Source organism: Aegilops tauschii, chromosome 7 (genome assembly GCF_002575655.3).
Source record: "Aegilops tauschii subsp. strangulata cultivar AL8/78 chromosome 7, Aet v6.0, whole genome shotgun sequence".
Taxonomy (NCBI): Eukaryota; Viridiplantae; Streptophyta; class Magnoliopsida; order Poales; family Poaceae; genus Aegilops; species Aegilops tauschii.
The window spans coordinates 501172631-501193928 of record NC_053041.3 but is presented as its reverse complement, the minus strand read 5'-3'; positions in this window follow the sequence as shown (position 1 = coordinate 501193928).

Below are 21298 nucleotides of genomic sequence, written 5' to 3'. Positions count from 1 at the left end.
CATAATCTCACTATGTTTTATTCCTATGCATGACAGTTATTGTAAACAATGGAACTGAACATGTAGAGCAAAAGAGACGAGCCTTGCGTGGCAATAAAATTTCATGCAGACGTCGCTCCATGGTAGGCGCAAAGGCAGCCCCCCGTCCACGCATTTCGGATTGTAATCGAGAGGAAGATATCTATTCTGAGGGGGATTCAGAAGGAGAAGACAACTCCTATTTACCCCCTGAGGTCTTCGCTCTAACTTGGCATGCTGATGTTGGTTATATCATGCATATGGTGTCTTGCATTGCTTAATTTATACATCAAATATGTCATCTGCTTAGTTTAGACATCCTTTGTGCGAATGCCATCTGTTTAGTTTATTCATCGTTTATGTGAATTATGCAACGCCATCTTGTTTAGCCAGGCATCATATATGTGAATTTTGCAATGCCATCCTGCTTAGGCAGTCATCTTATATGTAAATTATATCAGGCCATCCTTTTTTTTGTTACATATTACATTTGTCAATAATGTTAGTACATTCAACTGCTCTTCGTGTGCATCAGCCATTTGACACGGTGATGGCATATTCTGGAGTGAAAACAAGGTCTTCAGAGCAGACTATGCTATCTGACGAAGCGCATATCTCGCTGGTTACGGATAACTCCTCAGAGGAGGATTCACAGACAGATGACCAGTCCTATTCCCCCCTGAGGTGTATGCTCTAACTTGGCAGGGTTATGTTACTCATATCGTGCATATGGTGTCTCACATTGCTATATCATTTGATTAGTTTAGACATGCTTTGTGTGAATGCCACCTGTTCAGTGTCTAATTACCATATATGTGAATTATGCATTGCCAGCTTGTTGCAAGACATTAGATATGTGAATTATACAATGCTATCTTGTTGCAAAGGCATTATATATGTGAATTATGCAATGCCATGTTGTTTAGCCAATCATCATGTATGTGAATTATATCATGCTATCATTTTTTTGTATTATGTGTTCCATTTGTCGACAACGTTTGTATATTCAACCACTCTTCCTGTGCATCAGCCATTTGAAGCGGTGATGGAAGTATCTAGAGTGAAAACAAGGTATTCAGAGCAGACAATGCTACCTGCTGAAGTAGACATCTTGCTGGTTACAGAGAGCTCCTCAGAGGAGGATTCAGAGACTGATGACCAGTCCTATTTCCACCCTGAGGTCTATGCTCAAACTTGGCAGGGTTATATTACCCATGTCATGCATGTTGTCTTGCATTGCTTAGTTTTTACATCATATATGGATTGCCATCTGCTTACTTGCTTACTATATAAATCATATATTTGAATTATATCATGCCATCGTGTTTACATAGTACATACACATCATCTATCTGAATTATGGCATGGCAACCCATTTAATAAAGACATCATATAGTTATATCATCTCATCCTGTTTAGTGTTTACAGTCATCATATTTTGAATTATGGCATTCTATCCGTGAATCACTACTGGAATCAGCTACTTTGCCGTCTGCCACGGCAGATGGCAAAGGCAAGGATGGCGGACGGCAAAAGGCTCTGGCAAAGTAGGCATCGGCAAAGAGCTTCTTTGTTGTCTGCTTTTTGAAGCGGACCGCAAAGGGGCCTTTGCCATCAGCGATGGACGGCAAAGAAAGCCGACGGCAATAAATTCGCTGTTAGTCCGTTAGGCGTCTAATGGCAGCCTTTGCCGTCCGCCGCTGACGGCAAAGAACATCAAGCCTTTGCTGTCTGCCACTGTAGGCAAACTGACCAAATGGGTCAGCTGCCAGGAAGCACATGTGGTTGCCACGTGGCTTCTTTGCTGTCCGCCGCGGATGGCAAATGCAGTCGGTGGCAGACGGCAAAGAGCCTGCATTGCCACTTTTTTTCTTCTGTTTTTTCTTATACCCAACCATTTTCACAGCAAATAGATGATACATATATATTCTTCACATGGCAAGTTCACAGCAAACATATGAGATATCCAACACATATAATTGTTTAGTGTTTACAGTCATCATATTTTGAATTATGGCATTCTATCCGTGAATGTATGTGAATTATGGCATGCCAACCTATTTAATAAACACATTATATAGTTATCTCATGTCATCCTGTTTACATAGTCTCATATTTTGAACTATGTCTTTCCATCTTTTTTAGTTAGCCATCATAATGTGAAATTGTGTCATGCCATCCTGTTTAGTTAGCCATCATATATGTGAAATTGTGTCATGCTATCCTGTTTGGTTAGATAACATAAATATGAATTATTTCATGCCCTCTTTTATTCCCCACTATCCATTGCACCTGTCTATCATACAATGTCTATACTTTCAATTACTTTTCTTGTTTATCAGCCATTTGAATTGGAGAGCGTGATGGCAGTATCTAAGGGAGTAACAACACGGTCTTCAGAAAAGATAGTGCTACCAGTTGATGCAGATAGAACCACGGTTGTACTTGCCCAAGGACCAGATCCACCACACATAACCCAGACTCTCGCAGGTTGTACCCCTACCCAGTTGGACAGAGAACCAGCTACACCCCTTCTAACCCCAACCCCGGCAGATAGTAACCCAGTTCCAGTTGACACAGCACCGTCTCCACCACAGAGCACCCAAACACAAGCAGTTAGTAAGGGAACTGCAGTGCCCAAAGCACGAGGACAACCACTCCGAATCCCAACTCAACGCTTAAAGGAGAAGAAGATTTGTTCTCAGGCCAGGTTCTGTTGCTATGGTTCATACTCCTTTGCTCTTGCATTATTGTATTTACTCATACCAACTATTTTCAAATTTGAAGGATGGAATTGAAACTCCAATGGCGCAACAGGTATGTTTTAAACCTGTTTGTTTAACTGGTTTGCTGTTGTAACCTGCTCTATGTTGATTTCAGTTTCAATTGAATAAACAGTTATGTTCTGATGTCATGCACATTACAAGTGTTGTTATTGCTCTATAGTTACCCACACTTATATTCTGTCTATTCTGCCTTGTCATGAACAAATATTATTCGAACTGTGTCTCTATCTTGATTTGGCAACAAAAACTAGAATGATATAGACCATAAAGTGACCATGGTACATAGATATATGTTTGTTTCATGCTGTTATCCTGTCCACTTTACTACTGAACTCATTTACCAAAATGTGTTTCATATACAACATGGTAAACATGTGATGTGTCTGCTTGTTTCTCTTTTAGAATGTGGACAAAATATTGGAGAACAGTACCGCGTTATCCAATGGTAAAGGAAGTAATGCAGATAAGGTTCAAGATAGTGAGACATCCCTGTTGGTCTCCAAGAAAGCTGATAAAAACTATCTTGACGACAGTGAGGGAACCCAAAAGTCCTGTCTTGATGTAGTGTTCGAGTTACTGACCACTACTGCTGGCACAAGCTCTTCGAACTCGCTGCCTGAATCAGTTCGTCTTCTTGAGTCTCAACTTCAAGTTGAAAGACATCGATCAGATGTGCTGCGACAGGAAGCTGAAGGACTGAGGAAGTCCCTGCAGAATTCAGATGCATATTTTCTGGTGCAACAGCAAGCGCTGGAGGATTTAAGCGCCAAACAAGAGAAAGTTAATAAGCTTGCTAAGCATCTTGCCAGCATTATGGGTACCCAGGATATTGTTTCTTGAGATCTTCTGAAGTGGTTTCAGTTCTGGATTTGTTTTGTTGCGGCGTTTATTTGCGCTGGTCGCCAACTTTGACAACCAGTGTATATGATATGCTGCTTTGTTCCCTATATTTGCACTGGTGGCGAACTTTGATGCCCAGTGGATGTAATATGTGTAATAGCAGTGATAGCCTAGCATTAGTTGCTTGCTTATTTATTTCCTTGTTGTCTGGTTTATTTGTTTGCTTGTAGTAATTGCAGTTCTTTTTCCACGGTTAGCTAGTGGCTGCAATAACCTATTTTTTAAAACTAGGCCACAATAACCATGGGAATATTTACTGTAGTGACACTGGGCCTCCTACTGGCCGTAGAAACAGTGGGCCTTCTACGGGCCGTAGAAACAATGGGCCTTCTACGGGCCGTAGAAACAATGGGCCTTCTGCGAGCCGTATCATCAGTGGGCATTATACGGGCCGTATGATCGATTGGCCAAACATGGGCCAAACAGACCGCATTATGGCCGTAAACGGGCTAGAGTTGGAATCGTCTATTCATGGGCCGACCATAACGGGCCATCGTTAATAGGCCGTATTTGATGACGCTATGAAAACGGCCCAACGTATTAACGGACCACAAACGGGCCGACTGTAACAACGGGCTGAATTTGGCCCACAAGCAGAAAATGGCAGTAATGGGCCGTAAGTAAATGAATGATGGAAATGAGCCCAAGAATAAATGGGCTCTGAGAAGGCCGAAAGATAACATGGGCTGGAAATGGGCCAACGGAATAACGGGCCGTTAATGGGTATAAAGTGATACACTGTTCATTACGGGCCAGTTTCACCACGGGCCGTTAATGGGTGTAAAGTGACACACTGTTCATTACGGGCCAGTTTCACCACGAGCCGTTAATAGGCCAAGAGTTACATAGGGCCTCATATGGGCCGAAAGACGTCATGGGCCATACATGGGCCAGAAGTGAAAACGGGCTGGAATCATATTGGATGGCCCAGATGACACTACTGGGCCTAATTCGGATAGGGCGTAACGGACCTTGGGCTAGCGTGCTGTAAATGGGCTATATGCGAACAAGCCGTAAACAGGCTTTCCATGGGCCGGCCCGCCACCTTTTGACCAAGTCAAACGGGCCGGCCTTTTCACGGGAATGGGCCTCCGTTGGGCCGTGCCACGTGTCGACGTATCATAGGCGCCTTCTGTCCAATGAGTGGATGACATCTGTCCCTACGATGAGCCGACACGTGTTTCCTCCAGCCAATGACGATTTTACACGTGGAAAATCCCCATTGGTCGGGGCTGTTAATGGGTTATCGGATCCAAAACCCAACCCGATAGCTTAACGGCGTTCCGTTACGATGGATGCCACGTGCCAGTCACCCTTGACGAAAGCACTTCTGTGACGCCCGATTTATCGTCATGGAAGTGGACACTTCCGTGATGATAATTTTGGTAATGTCATGGAACACTTCTACGACAGCACAGGTATGACTATCTTGATTCTGTCATAAATTTGTCATGGATGTACATGCATGACAAAAAACGCGACCTACTGTGACAAACACGTATCATCACGGAAGTGTATTTTTTTGTAGTGGTACAACTAGTCATCCATGGGTCTCCCTAAATGCGTCACGGGCCGACCAATGTGGCGCAGGATGGAACCGAACCAAGGGCCTCACCTCGGCCCACCGGACCTCACGCAGTGACACACCCTCTGCCCCCAGGTCTCGTTATCTTCTCACACCCACACATACCAACACAGACACCACACAAAAAAAATTCTCCTCGTGCCTCTATCCCCTCCCCCCGTGCATATACACACTCAAGGGTATCTCTCACCGTGACATCATATTCATCTCTCTCTCTAGACCTCTCTCATTTCTCGTGCTATCTCTCACACGTCCCCCCACCGGCCCCTCTATCCATGTCTCTCTTGAATACGTAATACTCACACATACCTCTCTGGGCACTGCCATATACAGCAACTACACATTCACACATGTTACATCACGTACCCCATTGATCAAAAAACCCTCTCTTCACGTTTATTTCGCATACAACATTCCTTTTGAATAAAGTGTGGCCAAAAAAATATTTTAGAATTTCTACGTATATACAACATTACAAAGTTATATGGAGGAGTATGAACGTTAATTTGCATTGCGTGGTGCCCACAATGATATTTATTCCGGACTGTGGATTTTTTATATTTTTATACTATATATAAAGTTAGTCATAATAAAGAGAAACCAAGAGCATCTCTCTCTCCATCGCATACACCCCCTCTACGCCCTTTCATGTACGCACACAAATTATCTCCAGGTCCTCTAAAAGTATGCCCCCAGCACATTCACGCATGTTTCATCTTCTCTCGCGATATATACAGTGATGCTCATTGTATTTGAAGCGAAAGCATGATACGTACATTGGACTTCAGAATCCACTCATTACGGTCACCATTTACACTTTGTGGTTATTATACAGTCACGGGCTCATCGTACAGCTCTGTATTTGCTCAAGACACGACTAGTTGACTAGTTAAACGCTCCACGTGGCACCTCTAGTGTTGCATTACATTATCTCACTACCATTGAGCCCACCTGTCAGCGTGTATCTACTCTACTCTTATAAAAAACAGAGTTGGTGATGATGGTGTGCTTGCCATCCTGCAATATAGGCTGTTCGATTTATATCTGACAAATAGGAGGGAAACTATGGCAATTTTGCAAAAAGGTACCACACACCTCTCCACATTTGCAAATAAGGCCTTCCCTCGTTCATCCTTTTCTCTCACAAGATAAACTACTCCTACAAATGCATCTTGATGTTACGTGCAACGCACGGGCATCTTGCTGGTAAGAATGAAAACAAACGACAAAAAATATATTGGACGGTGGTTCGAAGTCATGACTGCGGGCACATCGGACAAGGTGGCCTTGTATTGGTATGCTGAGCCGTCTGTTTTAACACACAGGAGCTGGTGTGGTGATTATACACACACGCACGCATGCACACGAACTGCATGCACGCAACACTCACAGGAACACATGCAGCCACGCACGCACGCAACACTCACACGTACACACGCAACCACGCATGCACACAACACTCACATGCACACACGCACGCATGCATGCACACACCACACGACCAACACACACTCTCACGCTCAAGTGCTCAACCTACACATGCATGTGCACACATCAGGTCATGACAGACACAGACACAACCAGGTGGTTCCCGCGCATGGGTTGGAGTCTTGTCGCGCTTGCGTAAATTTTTGTGTTTATCTGACCTTTTTCCTATGCGAACTGACAGGTGGGACCCACAAGGAACATGGTCAATTTAACTAGTCAACATAGTGCCACGCAAACTATTTGGCCGGTCAACAGAGTGCAATCCGATGCTGAACGGTGAGCAAGTGACTGTATAATCGCCGCAAAATGTATATAGTGACCGTAATGAGTGTATTCTGAAGTCCAGTGACCGTATTACGATTTTCTCTCTGTAGGCCCTCCAAAACTACATCTCTACATGTTCTCGCATGTTACATCTAACAACTATGCAATACAGCACTACTACTACACTCTAACACAATAAGTCATATGTGTTTTTAGTTTTACTAGATATCATATTGTTACTTAATTATTCAGTCTGCATACATTAAAATTGCCTTTGAAATGTATGGCCAGTATCATCTACCGCGCGGGAAAAATCCCGCCCTTTCCTGTTTAATCGGGTTTGTATCAATGGATCGTGCGAAACAGCAAAACTATAGTACTATAGTACTACAGTACAAGTAACAATTCACTGGGCCGCCGTGTTGTGTACTCCTCCGTCGTAAGAGTGGAGCGCTCGCTTTCATAAATGTTCTAGTCCCTTTCGCCGACATGTGGGACATCAAGCTACCGGGTCCACGTGCCATACTAAAATGTAGTGCAGAGCAGCAGGGGTGAAGCACCCCAGTCATGGCGCAGGCGTAGTAATGAGCAATGAGGCGTCAAATAACAAAGCTGCACCTTTCCCGCAGTTAAGTTGGAGGGACAAAGTAATAACGTTACAGAAAGAAGTTAGAGGGACGAAGCAACCATCATTTCACTCGTTGCTGAATCTGCTTCTCCCTCATCTTCTTCAAGTTATCCACGTGTTGCTTCTGCCATTGTTCTGCCTCATATGGGATGCAGATCGGCTTGGTAAAGCACTGACACGTGGGACCGCATGCTAGCAAACGGCCAGGCCAACGTCCCCTAAAAATAAGAAACCTCCCCCGCCATCTGCGCGGCAAATCACCTCCTTTTTACTAATCTTGATTCTAAATTTTTTTAGATCAATATAATTGAGATTTGTATAGATAGCACACAGGAGCAAAACCAAGTGGTGCGGTTAAGGGCATCCACAATGTGTAGCCAAATGTGAAAATAGCTTTTGGCATCAATGGAAACCATTGTGGACGGTGCTGCCAAAGCCAAAAAGATGGAACCGAAGCTCCCTGATTGATTGATTGAAGGAATAGAAAAATGCAACGTCTCTCCTCTTTCTCCCATGCTTGGACGCATGTACAGTACAGAGCACAGAGTCTACTCCCCTGTCCCTTCTATCACAAATCACAAAGCAGTGAGGCGTCAAATCACAAAGCACAGACGAAGCAACCATCATTTCACTCTTCGTTGACTCCGCTTCTCCATCATCTTCTTCGAGAAACCACCTCACCGCACTAAGTTCGACGGATGACGCTATTGTGTAGTACTCGTACATTTACGCGTCCTTTGGTTGAACGGACTTCCTAGATTCAAATAAGGTGGTTGTCCCGGCTTGCAGGCGGCACTTGCGAACGACTTACCATGGTCTCTCTCAATGGTGTTCTCCGTCGAACGCACTTCGCTAAACCACAATGTTCGAGATATCGTCGACGTCACCGCAATGGGGAAGGAAGTCAAATAGTTACTACCTCCATTTTTTTGTACACAAGGCCAGTATATCAAAATTACAATTTGCATAAGGACACTAACACTAATCGAGGCAAAATTGATGGGGTTGGTCTCGTACTAGCAACCAAGGACATTAATATACCCTTGCATGCATGCGGAAGTGAGAAGGTTGGTTTGCATGGCGCTGCATTAATCAAGCGATGAGGAGTGAGATGGTTAGCTCTTTGGGCTTTGGAGAAAAAAATACGCATTAATTGACACGTCAAACGAGGATTTGTATCGATTAATCCCGCGAAGGAAAACCCCGCCTTTCTTTTTTAACACTAATACTCCTACGTACGTACTTGTATCCTGTTTGGGTCTAGGCCTTATATTGCCGTACTTTGCCACACATTTTTGCCAAGCTTGCCTAAATTTTTCAAAATGAAAAGGAGGTACACTTGCGCACGGCTGTCACGGTCGCATCGCACCCTCACACAGTCGCTCTTGCACGCCGCAGTCGCACCGCACCCTCACACAGTCACTCCTGCATGCCGCAAACCCAACCAAGGGAACGCACCCTTACTGACACGTGCTACCGCATGTGATCAAACCAAACTCAGCCATCGTACGACTGACACATAATTTTCGTTCATACAACATGTTTATCCAACGGCATGTTGGGGAAGATCCGTATGGCCCGTCCGGTGGTCTGTTGGGGAAGAAGAAGAGGTGAGGAAGAAGGGTTAGGAGACGTAGGATATTCATCCAACCGCATGAAATGGTCGACTAACCCAAATGATGAAAGTCAGGCGACTTGCATAAATATATGTTTTTACACAACAAAAGATCCTTAAAAGCAACAACATAAAGAAAAACTATCATTGCTTGCAGAACGAGACATCCTCGTTGTCTTTGGCTGCCGACGCGAACCAGCCGTTGCTGCCGACGTGTGTCTCCACACCGTGGTTGTCCTCGGCCTCCAGCTACTCATTTACGCGGAGCATGCGGGTGCTCTGCACAGACGAGAGCACCGCCCGGTTCAAGTCCAGGACGTCCGGTTCCGCCTAAAGGAGGGCCTCGATGGCAGCAGCATCCGCGTGCTCCGTGTCGAGTGGAGCCTCCGCCGCCCGGTTCAAGTCTAGGACGTCCAGTTCCGCCTGCAGGAGGGCCTTGATGGCAGCGTCATCCGCGTGCTCCACGTCAAGTTGAGCCTCCGCCGCCCGGTTCACATCCACGACATCCGCTTCCACCTACAGGAGAGCCTCGATGGCAGTGCCATGCGTGCGCTCCGCGTCGAGTTGAGCCTCTGCCTCCCGGTCCTCCTTTAGTATCGCCAGGTTGAACCGCTGGTCCGCCTGCACGATGGGGGACCCGAAAGCGGGCACGAAGTGGACGTCCATCGTCTCATACGCATCGGGGGCCTTCAGCACCGCGACCTCCGCCATGAACATTAGATCGGCTTCCTCCTCCTCGGAGCTTGGCTCCCGAGAACTCAGGGATTGGCCCGCCGCAAAGCAAGCTTGGGAACGGAGGTCTGTGGCGCCGACCGCCGCCGCGATTTCTCCGTGGTTCTCCGGCGTCAGCATCTTGTAGTCGTGATCTTGTCGTGCACCATGGCTTTTCGGCGAACTAGGGGACGCTTGATGCGTGCTACGGGATTGAAAGGTGGGGGAATGGGCTGGAGAGGAGGTGTGGTTTTGGGGCAGTGGCTGCGTAGGCCGAGCAACGAAGGTTCTGGTGTGAATAATGGTTCCGGTGATGACCGGTAAATCGGTTTTGACTGTGTACATCACTCTTGTCGCATTCGCGTTGCACCCCGGCACGCTGGACCCTCCACGTCGCTCACCGAATGGAACGCGCTTCGTCTTGCATTTTTGCTTGCTTGTGGGACCACAGTTGAGAGCAAACCGACATCCCTCCCCTCCCCCGCCCGCGTCATTTATACTACTACTCCCTCCGTTTTATGCGGAGTAAATAAAAACAGAGGGAGTATACTACGGATGAGGATCCCCTGACATGGCCAAACCCATTGAGTAATTGACATGCAGGGCCTAGCAAGCATGGGCCCGCCAATCAGTGACCGAAAGGCAGGGTAAGGCAGGGATACCTACGTCAGAGGATCCACTTCCACGACTACTCCCTCCTTCCATCTATATAGGGCCTAATGCCAGGCTAACTTTGACCAAATGTTAGAGTAATAATATATGACATGCAACTTACACAAAGCATACGGTCAAATTCGTATGTGAAAGGAGCTTCCAATGATATATTTTTCACATTATACATCTCATGTACTATTAATCTTGTCAATAGTCAAAGGCGGTTTTGAAAAACGCATTAGAGCATGATTAATAATGTAGCCGGCTGTTGGCTATGAAGAGATGCCACCTCACTTAGAGCCATCATAAAAAATACTCATATAAATAGGTTGGCTGTTAGGCTGGCCATAGTGGGGGTAACATAAGCGGTATCATGCAATCGGGACTCGCAAACATGCTTATGTGGCAGACAATTAAAGAAGAGAGAGAGGGTTATAGTAACATAAGTAGATACCATATCATAATAAATGTTCTGCTACTATATGTCATGCATGGCAATAAATGAGACCATATATGATACTAATCTATGATACTATGCACCATGAATGTAGTATCATACCCTAGTATCATATGCATGATACTAGTATATGATACTCCCCACTATGACCAGCCTTAGAATGGCTATTAGGTTCTCTCTAAGCATTTAATATTTGCATGAGCAAGGTATATGATTGGAACAGAGTTGCATAGTAATAGGCCTTATTAGACTTGCTCTTAGGCCCTATATAAATGGAAGGAGGGAGTACTATGAGCACTGCATACTCTACTACAGATGTTGTCAGTACTCCACTAGTACTATTGGACAGGGAGCTTAAAAAGTTACTATTGGACTGGCTATATGTGGCGAAATCCTAGTAGGAAGAGCATGCGCGAGAACAACCACATTCACGTGTTTGAAAACAAATTGGAAACTATATATGTTTGAATACAAATCTAGGAGTATGTACGAATCTAACAATATTGATTGGGCGTTGTTGAATGTTGATACTTTTTTCTGTAAGTTTGATCAAAGTAGAGATACTTTGACTACACAGAAAACTTATATGTAAACTAGAAAGGATCGGAGGGAGTATATTGTACGCTCAAAAGCGAAACGAACATTCACTACAAAAAACACACATCCGTGACATTTTGGGCCGAACGATTTTTTTCCTGTCGTGCTTATGACACTTCTATGACGATAATTGTGACAAAACCCGGTATCATCATAGATGTGGTGGGCTCCTACTTCTATGACAAAAAATCATGACAGAAAATGGGCTTTTCGCCCTGGGCGGGTCAGAGACACAACTGCATGACATTCTTTGGGCCGTCCATGACGGAAAAACCGTGGTAGAAGCAAGGGCGAGGAAAATATCGGGGAGTTCCCGGTTACGGTGGGTGGTCGGGGGCCGAGCGATGCGCGTTTCTCTCGTACGTTTGCGCGTTTGTGCGAGGTGTTGGGCTCTAACTGAACCCGAGCGAGGCGTTGGGCTCTAACTGAACCCGAGAGATTGCACTGCAGGCTACGCGTTACTGAACCCGAGCGATCGATCGATCCCTTGCTGTTAACTGAACCCGAGTGATTCCTTCGCTACTGCTGCTAACTAAAGCCGATCGATGCTGCCTCTGGATGAACAGTGAGCGTTGTTGGGGGGTTTGGATGAATAGTTCCCGGTGGGGGTTGGATGAACAGGACCCCGTGGTAGTAGAGGTCGTTGCCGCTGGATGAACAAGACCTCGATCGAGCCGGTTGGGGGTGGATGAACAGGACCCCATGGAGGGTTGGATGAACAGGACCCCGTGGAGGGCTGGTTGAACAGTAGCCGGTGGAGGGCTCAATGAACAGTAGCCCGTGGATGGGTGGTTGAATAGGACCCCGTGGAGAGGGTTGGTTGAACAGTAGCCGGTGGAGGAGCGCGCGGTGCAGGCTGGATGAACAGGAGCCCGTGGATGAACAGTCGCAGGTGGAGGCTGGAGGAGGTCGACGGTGGATGAACAGTAGCCCATGGAGGCTGGAGGAGGTCGACGGTAGAGATGAACAATATCCCGTGGAGTCCCATTTTGCGGTACGCCACACCCCTCCTGATGAACAGGACCCCCATTTCAACCGTAGCGCTCCAACACAAGTCTGTCTCCTCCTTTTTGCGGTACGCCACACCCCTCCCGATCAACAGGACCCCGTTTCGACCGTAGGAGGTCCAAGAGAAGTCTGTTTCCTCTGTTTTGCGGTACGCCACACCCCTCCCGATCAACAGGACCCCGTTTCGATCGTAGGAGGTCCAAAAGAAGTCTGTTTCCTCTGTTTTGCGGTACGCCAGACCCCTCCCGATGAACAGGATCCCGTTTCGACCATGGCCGGTCGAACACAAGGCCGTTTCCTCCGTTCTGCGGTACGCCAGGACTCATTTCCATCGGCTGTTCCGTCCAAGCCGGTTGGCTCCCGATGAACACGACGACGCATTTTGTTCCGACCCACCCGATTGGCTCCCCATGAACACGACGACGACGCAGTTTCTCTGTTCCGACCCAGCCATGTACACGAGCCCTGGCCGTACATATGCGTGAGTAGGCGTTCGAGACCCCACCCGTATGTACATACGTGGCCGTATTTTTTGGCGTGTGTCTGTATGTACGTGTACACAGATTAGACGGGACAGTTTGAACTGCTACATGGGGGGCTCTACTATGACATGTGCCGCTACTTACTCGGCCACGGTTCATACTTGCAGAGAGACCGATCGACCAGTATGTACGTACATGTTTCGACAAGACAGACAACAGTACGTACGCTTCGGCCGGGTGGGTCCCAGCTGTCAGGGAGGATAAGGGCGCACTTCCTTGCGTGCGAAGATATAGTTGCTGGGTCCCAGCTGTCAGGGGGGATTTTTTTTGCCTGTAATAAGGACGCACTTCGTTGCGTGCGAAGATGTAGCTGGTGGGTCCCAGCAGTCAGGGGGAGAAAACATTATTTTCAGGGTAAAAAGGATGCAGTTGCATGCATGCGTCCATGGGCGTGGTGTGTCACCACTATCAGCCTCTCACGTACAATCAGATTCCGATGACTCTCATTTGTTGACCACGTTTACCACACCGTGCCGAGCGCACCAAGGCCGGTGGACGGCGACGAGGCCCCAGACTGGAACGACCCGGAGATGGGGAAGACGCGGCAGTGGAGGCGCAGATGGAGAGGAGTGGGAAACTTGACTGGTTCGGGTGCGGCAGCACTGCCGCCCACGGGAGACATGAGCAAGAACAGAGGTTGAAGAAGGAGCACGGCTGTTGGATTAACATCCAATGGTCCAGCTGCTAGAATCATTTGTTGATTAAGTTGACAAAGCCCTGCGTACACGTCTGCTTAGTAGGCCCACAAGTCAGCCACCAAATCTGCCGGGTCCCAGCTGTCATCAGGAGGAAATAGTTTTTTTCGCAAAACAAGGAGGCACTTCCTTCCGTGCGAAGATACAGCCGGTGGGTCCCAGCTGTCAGGGGGAGGAAACAGCTTAATAAGGAGGAATTTTCCTTGCGTGCGACATTGGACCTCATGGGTCCCAGCCGTCAGGCTCTCCACATACAGTCCTCTTCCGATGACTCTCGTTTGTTGACCATGCCGCGCCGAGCGCAGCGAGGCGGTGGACGACAGTGAGGCCCCAAACTGGAATGACCCGGAGATGTGGAAGACGCGGCAGTGGAGTCGCAGACGGAGAGGAGTGGGAAACTTGACTGGTTCGGGTGCGGGGTGGGCCTACACTCGGCAGAGAATAACAGGAGGTGCGGAGTGGAGGGATGGCCTGGCCGTCGGCGGGGTAGCGTTTCGCTGCGAGGCGCACAAAACAACGCCGCTGGACGCCGGAGGCTGGAGCAGGCGGTCCCGACAGCGCTGGGGGAAGAAGACGAGAGATTGAAGAAGAATGCTGGCCGTTGGATGTAAATCCAACGCCTTGCTTAGGCTTCGACCTACTGGCCCACATGTCAGCCAGACCATTTGTTTTTAGTCCATTTGGTGGGCTGGGTGAAACAATGATGTAGCATCTATGTAGCCCGTTTATATATATGGTAATTTAAAGCCCATTTGCATTTTTCTCGAAATCCGCGGACTTGCTGGGCTAGGTGAAAATATCATGTTGGGCTGGGTGGAGAAATGTTATAAAAACATAAAGACATGATTGCACGTCTATTACTACATTGGTAAGTAAAATCTTTGCAAGCTTATGTACGCAATCACTAGGAGTTAACTTGCCAAGTTATATATAAACAATTATTATTATTATTTTGTAAGAACTTTCAATTTACGAAATAAAATATCATTTTAATTTGATGAGTTTTTTTGAAACTTCGGCCTCTTTATTAGATCAAACAACCGTTACACCATCCACCAGCCATCTCACAATAGATGCCGGTGGTTCCTCGACCCACAAACCGGGTGGATTAAAAACCGCCAGCCTAGCTAGCTCATGAGAGACAAAGTTTGCCTCTTGAGGGCAGTGAAAGAAAGACACCGAAGTATAGCCTACTGATAAAACTTTGCAATCTGCATAAATTGCCGCCGCTCCTATTGCAGTGAAGCCACCCGAGTTCATTGTATTGATCACCTCTACACAATCCGCCTCCACCACCAGCTTGTTTACTCCCATATGTTGCACAAGAAGGAGGACATGCCTCAAGGAATACGCTTCTGCTGATGCTACATCGGACACATGCTCCAGTTTGTCGTTTGAGGCTGCTAAGAACCTCCCTTTGTCGTCCTTGAGCACAGCCCCAACTGCTCCGTTCAGATTCTGAGCATAAAATGATGCGTCAACGTTGAGCTTCACGAACCCCGCCCTTGGCTTGGTCCATCCTCCCTTCTTCACGCCCATCTCCTTCTTCCTTGCGTTTGTGTAGTTGATAGCTAGAGCGGAAATCGACAGCGCCGAACGGGCTGGTGTTTGTACCTCCTCTCCATGCACCTTTTGCCTTGTCTCCCACCACACATACCACACTCCCACAAGGATTAGGGTCTGCGCACTGACATCCGGAAGTAGACTTCCCCTCCGCGGTGCACATAAGATATAGTCCAACACCGCTGAACCAGCTCTATCCACCTCGCGTGCCTCCTCCACAAAGCCACCCAACTTCAGGCACCTCCATATCTTAGCCGCCCTTGGACAAGTAAACAACACATGCTTTATATCCTCACATCCTCATGCACACATTGGACAGCTCTTGGGCATCGCTATATGACGATTCGCAAGGACTCCAAAGCATGGCAAAAACCCATGCAGCACATTCCATGCATGTATCTTCACTTTACCTGGCAGTGAAGATTCCCACAATTTTGCCCAGACTGGATATTGTTGTGACGGTTGGCCTTCCGTTCGCTCGAACCAATGTCCGAATTGATGATCCCACTCTGCATGATATGCCGAACCTAACCGTGAATATGTTGTTCTTTGTGAACCTCCACGCCACAAAATCATCCATCATTCCTGGCGGCACCAGCGGAATAGCAAGGATTCTCTCCGCATCCACCTGCCAGAACGTATCCATGTTAAGCTCATGATCCCACACTCCTGTTGCCGGGTTGATCAGGTCAGATACCTTTGACAACAGATTTGCTCCTCTCGGGGTGACTACACGTCCATCCGCGCTCGCTGCTATCCATGGGTCAGACCAAATATTAACTTGTGATCCATCGCCTATCCTCCAAATGGCCGCTCTTTTGAAGGTATGAATGCCAGCACATATACTCTGCCATGTGAATGAACATCCACTCTTCATCTTCGCTTCCAAAAGTTTCCCGTCCGAGTAGTATTTCGATCTAAGGACCTGCGCACACAAAGAATCCGGATTTTCCAATAATCTCCATACTTGCTTGGCCAACAAAGCGAGGTTAAAACTATGCAGATCCCTGAATACCATCCCCCCTTTGTTCTTCGGTATACAAAGCTTCCACCATGACGCCCAATGTATCCTCTTGTGGTTATCGTCGTCACCCCACCAGTATCTTGATATGGCATCCGTCATCCCTTTGCAAACATTTTTCGGGATATTAAACACCGACATCGCGAACACTGGCATGGCTTGAGCAACAACCTTAATGAGTACATCTTTCCCTCCCGTGGATAACATCTTCTCTTTCCATCCGCTCAACACCTGATTGATCCGATCGATGAGGTATTCAAAAGCTTCACTTCTGTCCGCCCCCACCATCGCCGGTAGGCCCAAATATCTCTCATTCATGGCTTCCGTGAATATACGTAGATTCTGACACATTACAACTTTTTCTTCCACCGCCAAGTTCGGGCTAAAGTAGATGTTGGACTTGCCGTCACTTACCAACTGCCCCGAACTCTCACAGTATGCATCCAAGATATCCCGAAGACATTCAGCATTCGCCCCATCAGCTCTCATCAGAATGAGGGAATCGTCCACAAAGAGTAAATGAGAAATTTGTGGTGCGTCTCTACATACTCTCACGCCTACGAGATTTCCATTATCCTCTTCCCTTTGTAACAAACTTGACAAGGCCTCAACACACAACAGAAAAAGGTAAGGAGAAAAGGGGTCTCCCTGCCTTAGCCCTCTCGATGGGTGGAACACATCCGTAGATGTCCCGTTGAAACAAACATTATATGAAACTGATGACACACAAGCCATTATCAACGAGACCCATCTGTTATCAAACCCCAACCTCTCCATCATTCTCTTCAGGAAGCACCATTCCACCCTATCATATGCCTTATGCATATCTAATTTCACCGCATATCTAATTTGATGAGTTAATAGGACGTGGGGTATTAATATTTTTTAGGCTAGACGTGGGACAATTGAGTTGGTTTTAGGGAAAAGTACTGGGAGAAAACTCAGTTTACATCGAAAAAGAAAGTGGGAGAAAATTCAGATATGGGATTAATGAAAATGAAAATTAAAGGAAGTGGGAAGGTCTATAAAATGGTTGGATGAACGACAGGTTTAACGGAACCTTATGTTGTTTCTATTATATATATGTGTGTAATAAAATAAGATATAAATATAGGTTCAGTTTTGCATTCTTATAGAAAACATAGGTTCACTTTTGCATTCTTATAGAAAAATAGAACTGAGCTGTGCATCATCTTGAAAAAACAAACATAACTTGGGCTGCTGATGTTATAGACAAGCTAGGTTGATACCTGCTAGAACTGAACTGAACTGAGGTGTGCATCATCTTGAAAAAACAAACAGAGGCCGCTTGATACCTGCTAGATCCAAAAAAATGTTGAAACATGTCGTGGGCTGCCCATGTTAAACAACAAATCCTAGGCCATGAACCTGGTGGGCCCGGGACTGTCAGCCTCTTGACGAACAGTTGTCTCCAGATTCCTCTTGTTTTGCTGACCATGTTGGGAATGACAGACGGTGGCGCCGCGGCGAGAGCACCAAGGTGGAGGACGACGTCGAGACCTCGGACCGAACGAACCAGAGCGGGGGAAGATGCAGGCGGAGGGGAGTACGAGGGTTGACTTGTTTGGGTGTAGGGTGGGCCGATGGAGCTGCCGCCGCCGGACAATGTGTGGGAGTAGAGGGATGGCCTGGCCAACGCCATAGGCTATGATGGCCAGCCGCTGTATAGGAAGAGGACGAAAGATTGAACAAAATAAAGAAATAGAAATGGATAGGTGGTTGGTCCCATATGTCTGTGTACTAGACCTGCTGGGTCCACCTGAGAAGGGGAATATGTTGGGAGGAAGGAGATTCAAAGCACGACAGCCGAGTGAACTAGTTTTTTTTGAAACGGACGAGTGAACTAGTTACATACATAAGCAAATAGCCACTAAAAAAAGCAAACATGTTAATGGGTTCTTAAAAGAAATATTTCGGACAAAACAGATAATTACGACACATAGGCTAATGCATGAAACACTCAGATGATACAGGTGCTTAAACAAATAAAGTACAACATCTAGACCTTCCTGGCACGCTTGATCATGACGCTGCGGCTGTCCGTGTACCCGTCGGTTACGGGAAGTAGACACACCCTCATGTCCAAGATCCGCCTGTACATGTCGTAGCATGCGTATGCGTCCTTGGCCGCGTAGGTTATGTAGGCTAGATTCAGAGGTACCTCCCACATGTTCAGGTCCTTGGTATCGTTGTCTTCTTTCATGTTGGCGTATCAGGGGTCGATGATGGTCTCGGCGAGGTCAACCATGGAGTCCTTCTCCTGCCCATTGCCAATGATCTTGTATTGCTTCTGGATGTCGACAAGCTTGTTGCACTAGATGGCCGAATCTTTGCGTTCTTCCTCCTCTCCACCTAGCAAAGGTGAAGTCGGCGCTGCCGATGAAACGGGCGAATGCTCCAGAAACTCTGATGGACCTCAGTAGTGGTAGACGAGAGCCTCGTCCCGCACACATACCTGGGCGACGGCGATCCGCTGGTCCCTGTCAGGAGACGAATGGGTGGGCACAAGGTCTAGTCCTGCGACCTTGTGCTTTCTCGTCCTGTAGGTACTGCTTGAACTCGGCGAGGCAGAGCTTCACCGAGTCCGGATCGTTGGTGTACATCACATTCAACTTGGTGCAGCCATGGGACTGAACGGCGAACTCAAAGGTGAACTCCTTGCTGAAGTCCATATCCAGCAGGCTCACCCCTCGGATCGCCATTGGAGTCTCTTCAAGTGAACGAGTGGGTAGGTGGCAGCAGCAGTTCGTTTTTCAGCTCTTGGGGAACTGGATTCAACAGTGAACTGAGTATGTACATGCGACAACAGTTACTACCCCTCCCTCGCCCGCTGCACCCCCGGCAGAAGATGCATCCTCAGCGCATTCAAATGCCTCCGTTATGAAACCTACTACGGCCACACGTCGGTTCACGAGCGGGTCTGTATTGGTACTGTAATAACAAGTGTTAGTGGTCACTTTACTTAAAATGTAATTAGCTTTAATAGAAATTTATTCTTAAAACAACAATGCATTGGCTCGTTCTATCAGTGCCACAGGATCAACATGCACAACAATTAGAATTATTATTCTCAGGACGCACGCGATCAGCACATTTGTCGCACTTTCACACAGACAATACTACCAAGTTTGAACTGTTTGTTATGGTTGTTGTCCTCTGCATCATCATGTCGTGTTTACCAGCTTGCAAGATTCAGAACCAACAAATAAGATCCAAATAATAAGTACAACAAAGATGCCCACACATCTCATTGATTCCCAGCTTGCAAGATTTAGAACCAACAAATAAGATTCAAATAATAAGTACAACAAAGATGCCTACACATCTCATTGATTCCCAGCTTGGAAGATTCAGAACCAACCCATTAGAGCCTTTTGATAAAGTGAATATCGGGATTAAATCCATCTTGACTAGCCGTGTCATACAACCCAAGAACTTGGCGAATGCTTTTGACCGTCACAACATCTGTAGTTGAGTATTCCTATTTGCACAACACAAATAAGAAGAGCATGCACTACTGCAGGATGGTCCAAACGCGACACTACGATCAGAGACCCTTCCAGAAACTGTGTGCGATGCCATAATCGCAAACGGTGCTGTATGAAAACCGTCAGAAATGTGTAAAACGTTTGCGATGACGGATGCATCAAACATGGTTCAGGTTTTAGTTGCGTGTGCGATGAAGGGAATACGGTTTAGTTCAATGAATTGTTTGCGATGAGGAGGAACAAAAGAAACGGGCAGCCAGATGGAGGCATGTGCGATACACAGCATACGGTTCAGTCGGATGAACTGTTTGTGATTAGGCAACACAATGGAAACGGTTCAACTGAACAAGATGTGTGTGATACGCGGCAAACAGGTCTGTAATCTGAAATGTGTGCGAAGACCAATAATAACACAGACGATTGCTGCTAATAAGCCATGTGAATTGCTCTGTCTACAGTATATATATATATATATATATATATATATATATATATAACTGAAATAAACATCCAATTACATAACTGACTATACAGATCATTCGCACACACCTCAATAAACAATTGCATGCATTCTAAAGTAGGAGAAACAATCGTCTAGTCATCTACTTCTTGTGACGCTCCTGCCACTGCTATGTGGCTCGATCCCTCATCTGGGTCAGGAAGAAGACATTTCCTCATGTCAACGATCCACCTGTACATCTCGTAGCTTGTGTACGCGTCCATGGCTGCGTACTTGACATGTTGTTCATCCAGTCTCTTATGCCACACACTGTGCCAGGCGTTCTTGTCCTTATTGCTCTCTTGCTTCATCTTCACGTAGTAGGGGTCGATGATGGCCGAGGCAAGGTCAACCAGGGAGTTCAGTTTGCTTTTGTCGGTGCCCCAGACCTTGTAGTGGTGCTGGATGTTGACAAGATTCGGGCATTTCAAGTCCGAAACCTTGAGCGCTTTTAGATCGTTGGTGGTGTCCGCCGTAGCGAAACTGTAGTCGGAGCTCTTGATAAACCTGGAGAAATGCTCGCAAGGCCTTGTGGCAAGGTGGAAGTGGTAGACGAGGACGTCATGAAGCACGCACAACTGGGCAACGACAACCTTCTGATTGTGCCCGGCACGACCGATGGTGTACTCGAGGTCAAAGCCGACCACTCGGTACTTGTCCTCGGCAAGGAACTGCTCCATAGTTTGGATGGAGCTCTCCACGAAGACTGGATCCTTCGTGTACACCACCGAGAGGGCCTTCCCCCTCACGTAGGTGTC